The sequence below is a fragment of the Morone saxatilis genome, unplaced genomic scaffold (genome assembly GCF_004916995.1).
Source record: "Morone saxatilis isolate NCDOM2014 unplaced genomic scaffold, NCSU_SB_2.0 Contig9, whole genome shotgun sequence".
Taxonomy (NCBI): Eukaryota; Metazoa; Chordata; class Actinopteri; family Moronidae; genus Morone; species Morone saxatilis.
This window is the reverse complement of record NW_023340268.1, coordinates 12288004-12296012: the sequence shown is the minus strand read 5'-3', so window position 1 is coordinate 12296012 and position 8009 is coordinate 12288004. Positions and strand designations below refer to the sequence as shown.

Here is an 8009-nt window from a genome sequence, read left to right as displayed (position 1 = left end):
AGAAAATTGAAGAAATCTTCCAGAAAGGTACTTTTTTAACATTTAATTTGTTGTATTTCTTGCGTAAGGAAACATCTGTAACTCATATTCTATGTTCAGTTCATTAATCTGTCTTCTTTTTTTTTTACCTGTTTAGATACATTCAAGGGTCATGGTAAGCCTGCTTCTTTTCCTTCTTGTTTGTTAGCATTAAAGGTGCTTGTAAACAAAGTTACACTCTTTGAAAATGTGAAGCCATTTAGGATAGCGTCTCACCGCTAACTTAAATCAGGTTTTCATCCGAGCGCAAATTAAATTAAAAGAATCATTTTGTTTCCATCCACTACTGCGAATATTAGGAACGTCACAGTCTTGATGTTTTAGTGGAAGTGGAAGATTCAGTGGGCATTCACATGCTTCATGTACGTCGTAACTTATTCTGTAATGTGGGTTTCTGCACTTTTGTCACATTTTTATTTTTTACACCAACTTTTCCTCTTCATATAAGTGTAATTTATATCTTCTTCTGAAGTTTCATTTTTAGTAGGCTATAATTGTGTTCAGACTGCAAACTTCTTTTCAGTCTGTCAATGCATCCGTGCAGAATCTTCTGCATCCGCATTGCGACGCGTCCAAATCTCCACACCTCTACCATCAAGTGTAACCATTTGGAAATCCTTTAAATATGATCAGACAGGACAATGTATAATCGAGTTTGTTGTAAACATACTGCACCAAGACTTCTGGCATATTGTTTAGACTGAGATGGTTCAAACACATTTGAATGTCAGCGTCATTTTGCCGATGTACATCACTCCATCTGTTAGTTTGAAGTTTAAGATTGGACTAGTGTGGGCTGATCTGCTGAAGTGTAATATTATTTTTCTTTCATTTTTATGTTTTCTCTACAGGCTTCTTTCCCTACATTACTGTGATGGGTTCTAAAGCAAAACATGACATCAAACAACCACTCATAGGTTTGTTAATTGTCTTTAAGTGCACATGACAGTGACAGTTAAACATTCAAAGACATTCTTGACCTTATGAATAGTAGTTTGACAAAACAATCTCTACTCAAGGTCTGCTTACTAGCTTTTTCCAGAGGTTGAAAGCTCTGATTGAAGACTTTGCGTGATATGGTTGAAAGCTCTAGAAAAAGCTGTGTGTGTGTGTGTGTGTGTGTGTGGTGTGTGTGTTGTGTGTGTGTGTGTGTGTGTGTGTTGTGTGTGTGTGTGTGTGTGTTTGTGTGTGTGTGTGTGTGTGTTGTTGTGTTGTGTGTGTTATCCTGACAATACATTCAATGTGTGTACAGGCACATTGTTTACAGAGTTTCAGGTTTGATTCTGTGTAACTTTGGTCAGATTATCTTGACGAGTATGTAATCGTGTGCTATAATGTCAGCAACCTGATCTGTTTTGACCGTCAATGGAACAGACCCTCAATTAGTATTCACTGGTGACACTTCAGTTTACCTTGATATTTTATGTCAAAATGGCTGCTATGGAAAAATGAATGTAGCTTTAAGCAATGTGTATGGCATTCAAGTGTCATGGATTGTTTGGGTTTATGTTATAGTACTCTGAAGATGTAAATTATTGTTAGAAGTATTCTTTAAATGTACTTTCTTCCAGGCTTGTCTCTGCTCGACTTTGTTCAAGCCTAAGCACAAAGATCTATTTTTACTTGTGCCATGTCTGTGAGGAAAGTGTCGACCCAGACAATATTGCACGCCACCTCTCCTTCTAGTGACCACTGCAGCAACTACCTTTGTAAGTAACCGAACTATCAAAATTGAAAATGTTTTATAAATTTGAAAGCACAATTTATTTTGTAATTTGTTTATTTTCAGAACTACACAGACCCCAACGTAGCCAGTTTCTCATGGCTCCCCAGCATGAATATGAAGCGTCAATTCTCAGGCCCTGAGCTCACAAAGAAGCACCATGAAAGAGGACGCTGGACAAACTGCAGGTTGGTACCTGGAGGTCTGGAATAACAAATGTAAAATGTATATTGAAAAGTTAAAAGCAGCCAATATTCATCATTTTTATATTAACAATGAATCCACGAATTGTTACCCAACTTGAGTTAATATTTCAGCTCTCTTGGAGCTTCATATTGCTCTTTGAGCTCATGGTTTTGATTTTCCAGCCCACAATTTTTTAGTCTTTTTGTTCACTCTCAATTCATTGTGTTGTTTTTGGCTGTAGCAGGCAGTTCTCCCCTTAGTGACAAAAGCTATGAAACCCAAGTGGTACACTACCCTGTTCAGCAACAAATGGCACACAGACAAAGTTGGCAACTAACTGGTGAAAAGTAGTGAGAGAATTTAGCAGTATAAGAGAACCCGATTATGGTTTTCAGTAGTCGTGGACCACCAAAACCTGGGGGCTAAAAGGAGACCCAATCATTGGGACTTGTAAAGCATGTTTGCTGTTTACAGCTTTTTCCTGCTGTCTTTACAGAGCACCATATCTGAGTGTGTGTGACTAAACGAAACCTGTTACATGGTCAGGCTTTTTCATATTGTCAAGGATGCAACAGGCAGCTGTTCTATGTTTCACTCCACCACCATGTTTTCTTACCATTGTTTTGTGGTTACACACAGCTGTCGTATACAGAGACTATGTTGACTATGCCTGTTTTTCACACACATTTATCTTTGCAGATGTTGCATTTACGCTGGAAATATGCCCTGGAAAAGCTTGAAACAAAGTACCTAACTCTGAAGGTAATATGATATTTCATAAGTGATAATTTGTTTTTAATTGATTTAATTTTGTTGTTGCTGTTTTAAAAACATCTGTTTGTCTCTCATGTCTCTCTGTCTTCTCCTGTCTCTCTCTCTCTCTCCTCTTTCTCCCCCCCCAACTGGTCAAGGCAGATGACCACCCCAACCTAGAGCCGAAGGGTCTGTCCGAGGTTTCTGCCGTTAAAAGGCAAGTTTTTTTCCCTTGCCCCGTGCCAAGTGCTTCTCATGGTGTAGCTGTTGGGTCTCTGTAAATGTTATAAGGAGTTCGGTCTAGACCTGCTCCTATTTGAAAAGTGTCCTGAGATACTTCTGTTATGAAATTGGCGCTATACAATAAAAATTGAATTGAATTTGAATTGAATTGAAAATTGTATTAACATTGTATGTTACTGACAATGATTTGATCATTCTCCCCAGTGATGCGGACTCTCAGTGAAAATGAGAAGCTCCTGGAGCTAGATTGAAGGTGTTGCAAATGTATTCTTTGGGACTCTTATTTTCTGTAGATGGATTAGGGAGAATTTCAGTGTAGAGTTCAGACTACCACTTCACCAAAATCACACAAAACAGCAGCTGTTTTGTTTCTACTTGTATGAATTATGTATTATATATATAAGTTAATTCTTCACCCGAAACCACAAAGTCGATTTAGTAACATTCAAAGATTCAGTCACATCAAATGATCCAGTTGTTTAAGTTGTATAACACAATCAAACTATTGGCTTAAGTTAATCCAATTCAATTTTAAATCCCCAATTTATGGAAAAACTTCCATCTGTTGAAGAAATCCATGTGATATGATCAAAGCTCTAATAGACCTTATACTGTATATGCTGTGATCATATCTTAACATTCACTCGTTTCTTATCAAACTTCATGCTCCATTGCTTCAATAGCTTCAGAATCTTTTTTTTCCTTCTAGCTTGTCGAGCCAAAGGGACAATGATACAAACATACCCAAAGAGACACAACAGGAAGCATCCACTTCTTGGTCAGTAAAATTTACCTAAAATAACACCTGATCATCTAATGTTAATTACATGTTTTGTATTAAAGCAATGATTTTTGGATGCAAAATTCTCTTGGTTATCTTTTTTTATTTTTTTTATTTTTTCTCAATAAGATGAAATTCTTTACTTCAAGCAGAACCTTGTTTGCCTTCCTCAAGCTTTCTTTTTTTTAAATAAAATGTCTTCCTCTGTTCTTTCTTTCTGATTCCTCTTGTAGGCCTGCAGCACATTGTTGAATGTGTTTTTCTGTCGGACCGACCCCGAAAGAGATACTACCTCTGCCACGCTCTTGCAAACTCACTTTGGCCACACACCATGTCATCAAACACGTTCTGAGCTTTGACCACATCTACTGTTACGTTTGTAAGTAGCTATGACATTAGAGAGAATATTTCTAAAAATAAATAATTGAACAATCCAGAGAAGAAATCTGATTCATTTTTTGTCTTAATTATTCTTTGAAGGCCTCCTAAAACCATCAGCCTAATATCAGTTTAATCTCCGTTGCAGAAAGCGTGGCCACCCTCTGACTCTGCTGTCAATAGGAATGCTACAAGGATTAGCAACAAGGCCGCCTTTGCCTCCATTGCTACTTGATTTTTGCCAAGCAGACAGAGGAGATTCATGGCACTGCAAACCACTGATATGAAGTAATATAGTCCTAACATATTACCATAATAGTCACTCGTGGTTCCTAATTGATGCTTTGTTCATATTAAATGTGAAACTGAATGACTTTGTGTTGCAGCAAGTGAACCTGGAGCCTGCCAAATTCAACTCAGTGAATTTTCCACTTGTTATTCAGAAGGGTTGTGTATTACCCTCTTTGTGCCTCAGTTTATGTTGTATTCGCTCTGAATGATGTAAGTAATAATTGCGGCCTGCTGGTGGCTTTTTAGCTTTGAAGGGAACTGGAATCCATCACAAAGGAAAAAGAAGGAGAAGCAGCTTGGATTACGAGGCCATCAAACCATGGGGAAGAAACTTAGGTATGTTTGATTTCAGTGTAAACTAGTTTTGTCTAGTGTATAACAGTGTATTAGTTTGAGGCTCGCTGGTTGTTATTATGTGAAACTGGTTTAGACTCCAGAGAAGAGACGATGTATTAAATGTTTTTTTTTTTAACAACTTAATACTTTGTCTTTTTCTTTGTAGAGCGTCCTGCTGTGTCAGCAACTTCTGTAGCATTTTTGTGCAAACTATGCTGTCAGGTAACACATTTTAATTCTAATAGCCTGGATGAGATTGTGTCGTTTAATACAGTGGACATCACCCTTTTCACCCTTGTGTCATCCTTATTGCAGGACTGTAATATGATCTTTGAGACAACAGCTCAGTATTTCAAACATGTGTCACAGGGAAAACACAAAGAGGTATCTCAACATTTTCATATCTTCCTACAGAAAGTATAAATAAAAGGATTTCTGATTATTGATGATATGTTACAAACTATGTGATCCGACATAAGATCTGTTTCCAATCTTCTTCCCCAGATGTTGGAGAAATTCTTTGTCAAAGGTATCTTCACATTTCTCTGGCTTTGTATATGATTGCATAATGTTAAAGCTCTTTTAAGTTAATAATTATTTTCCTCTTTCTTGCAGATGAAAGTGACAATGGTTGTGACCAAACAGGTACACTTTCCTTACTTTGAGTCATGAGTTTAAAATAATACAGAAAACCATGTTGGTCAGAAAGTCTCTAAATCTGTAAATCTAATACAATCTTTTTATATCTTAGAACTGATTTAGCTTCATGCTGTTAGCTTTTGATCCTACTCATGTGCATACTCAGCATTTGTTTTTCCATTTTCTTTACAATGATTGAATGTATCACAATTTCCAAAAATTGTTTTGTGTTAAGTGTTGATGCTCAAGTTGAATATAATTTAGGGGAAGAAAATGCACTTTATTTTGGTATTTCATTCAGCTCTCTCTCTTAACCCTCGATCTTAGTTTGGAAACCCATTCTGGGCTTCTTCAAGTACCTCAAAGAAAGGTCGGAGCAAAATCAACCAGCTATTGGTGAGCACTTGTTATGTCTGATCATTGTGTTTTTGTACGGTGTTAAACAAAAAATGTATAGTTTCTTATTGTGTTCATGTTGTTTGTGTGTTTAGGTGTATCCCTGGTTGTGGCGTGTGTCAGCACTCAGGTTCAGGTGGAACCTATTTACGTGTGCTTTGCATGTAAGGACTGTTTCCCTGATTCCATTGTCAGACAACACTTCATCTCTCGAAAACATCTCATAAACACACTGGTGAGCTTTGCTGCTGGAGCTCTATTTTTTTTTTTTTAAGAGGACTTTTTCTTTCCTTCTTTCTTTCATGCAAATTCCACCCATACTCACATGAAATTGTCCTAAAGGTTGCGCTGTAACAATCAAGTTTAGGTTTTTTTCTTGAAAACTGCTTGTCTTAGACCTTTTTATCTCTCAATTAATTTGCATATTTGCTCCAATGGTCTTCTGCTCTAAAAAAGGTAAAATCTCGCAACTTTCTTTTTTTTTTTTTGTGAACTAGTCCAAGGCCGATGGGCTAGTTGTCCCAAAACTGTGTCAGGATTATCTACAGACTTTGCCTATCCAAAGTTATCAAAGGAATATTAATATGTCAGTCTGTTTTGACATTATAGGTTTTTCAACTTGTTCATACATACATGCTCATCGATCACAATTGTAACATAATTATAACCAAACTCTGAGTTTTGCCACACAGTCTTGAGATATTCTGTAATAATGGAGATTCACAAATGCAAAAAGTTTATCTCATAATTGGCTTCCTAGCCTGTGTCATTGGTATGTGGATAGCCATGCAGTGTGCCCCCTTGTTCTTTTTTTCAATCCTTGCTAAGGGCAGTGCTCTATGGAGATGAAGGTGAAAATAATGCCAAGGTACCCAGGTGCTCCCAAACTGTACCTGTCATATCACAACTTCTGTTTCAGATTCCACAGAAAAATAATAGTCATCCAGGGCCCAGAAACACAGTAATATACAGCACATTCCCATGGGATATTTTGGCTAATAATAACCAGCTTTCATCTTAAATTCTTAGCTGTATCAGAATCCCTGGCGGCTCCCTTTTGGCTGGGAGAATCGTCTTGATGTGAAAGGCTTGACATCAGTGGCATGGAAAGAAGAGGAAGAAAGAAGACTAAATCAGATGACACTGAAGGTGAAATTCAATGTTTTCTTACTAAGATATTTACAGTTTGTGTAAAAATCTGTCATTTTACCAGCTTTATACCATACAAACAAAATATTATGACTATAACCACTGTGTAGAGAGGAAAAGGGGTACGACACAGCATGCTGTAGGAGAAATTCTTTCAAAATATTGAGAGTTGCTAGTTCTCTGAAGAATTACGAACCTAGTGTGGCCTGGCTGACAGAATACACCTTTATTCACGCCTAGGCAGATGACCTGTGGTAACATAACGTGGCCCTGCTACCGATGTAAACAACAGTCATTGCAGTTCAGCTCAGTTTGAAAGCTGCTCTTCACAAAGCCCAGCCACACAGCAGTGTTGTACTTTGTTTCTCTACTGCAGGGAACAGAAGCTATAGTCATAACATTTCCTTCCCTTTTAGTCAGTTTACTTGGTACAACACATAAAGTATGGGAAATGTATTCATGTCCTGCAGAGCAGCCACATAATCAGTCCAACCTCCAGCACTCTAATGCATCATAGACCCAGAGGAAACGTCAGAATGATCCACTGAAGATGTCGCATCCAAACGCTAAAACCAAACAAAAGTGTGTGTGTGGTCATGACCACCTAGCTGCAGCACAGATCACTGACAGATACCCCTTCAGTGGTGTTGCCATGCCCCTGATCAAATGTGCCCTCGCACCATGAGGCAACAGAAGATCTCTGCTGTTATAATCCAGGGCAATAGCCTACGCATTGCAGTGAAAAAGCCACTGTTTATGTAGCGCAGCACTTTCCTCCTAGCCGGATTAGCAAAACAGACAAACAAAGCTTAAAAGCCACAAAGCTATAGGCTGCAGGGATAACCTTGGGTCAATACAGCACATGTAGGTGCAACATAACCTTGGAGCCATCTGAACTGAACTAGGTACAAGAGTGATGCACAGATAAAGCATTAAGGTGGCCCAACCACTTTGCAGAGGTCAAAGGGAGACGCAGTGCAGTGTTGCTGTGGAAGACCTCCTGCTTGGTCCCAGTCCCCAAGAAGTCGAGGCCATCTGACCCGGCAGACTACAGACCAGTCGCCCTAACATCGCATGTGATGAAGGTCCTGGAGA

General features: G+C 38.3%; 1 long non-coding RNA gene across 1 annotated transcript in view; it reads left to right on the top strand.

The window, feature by feature from the left end:
- The window catches only part of LOC118342768, a 12736-nt gene continuing 4727 nt past the window's right edge, over positions 1 to 8009 (top strand). Inside the window, exons 1-3 of the long non-coding RNA XR_004797501.1 lie at positions 1 to 27; positions 137 to 154; positions 891 to 956. This is a non-coding gene — a long non-coding RNA (uncharacterized LOC118342768). The remainder of the gene's footprint in view (positions 28 to 136; positions 155 to 890; positions 957 to 8009) is intronic.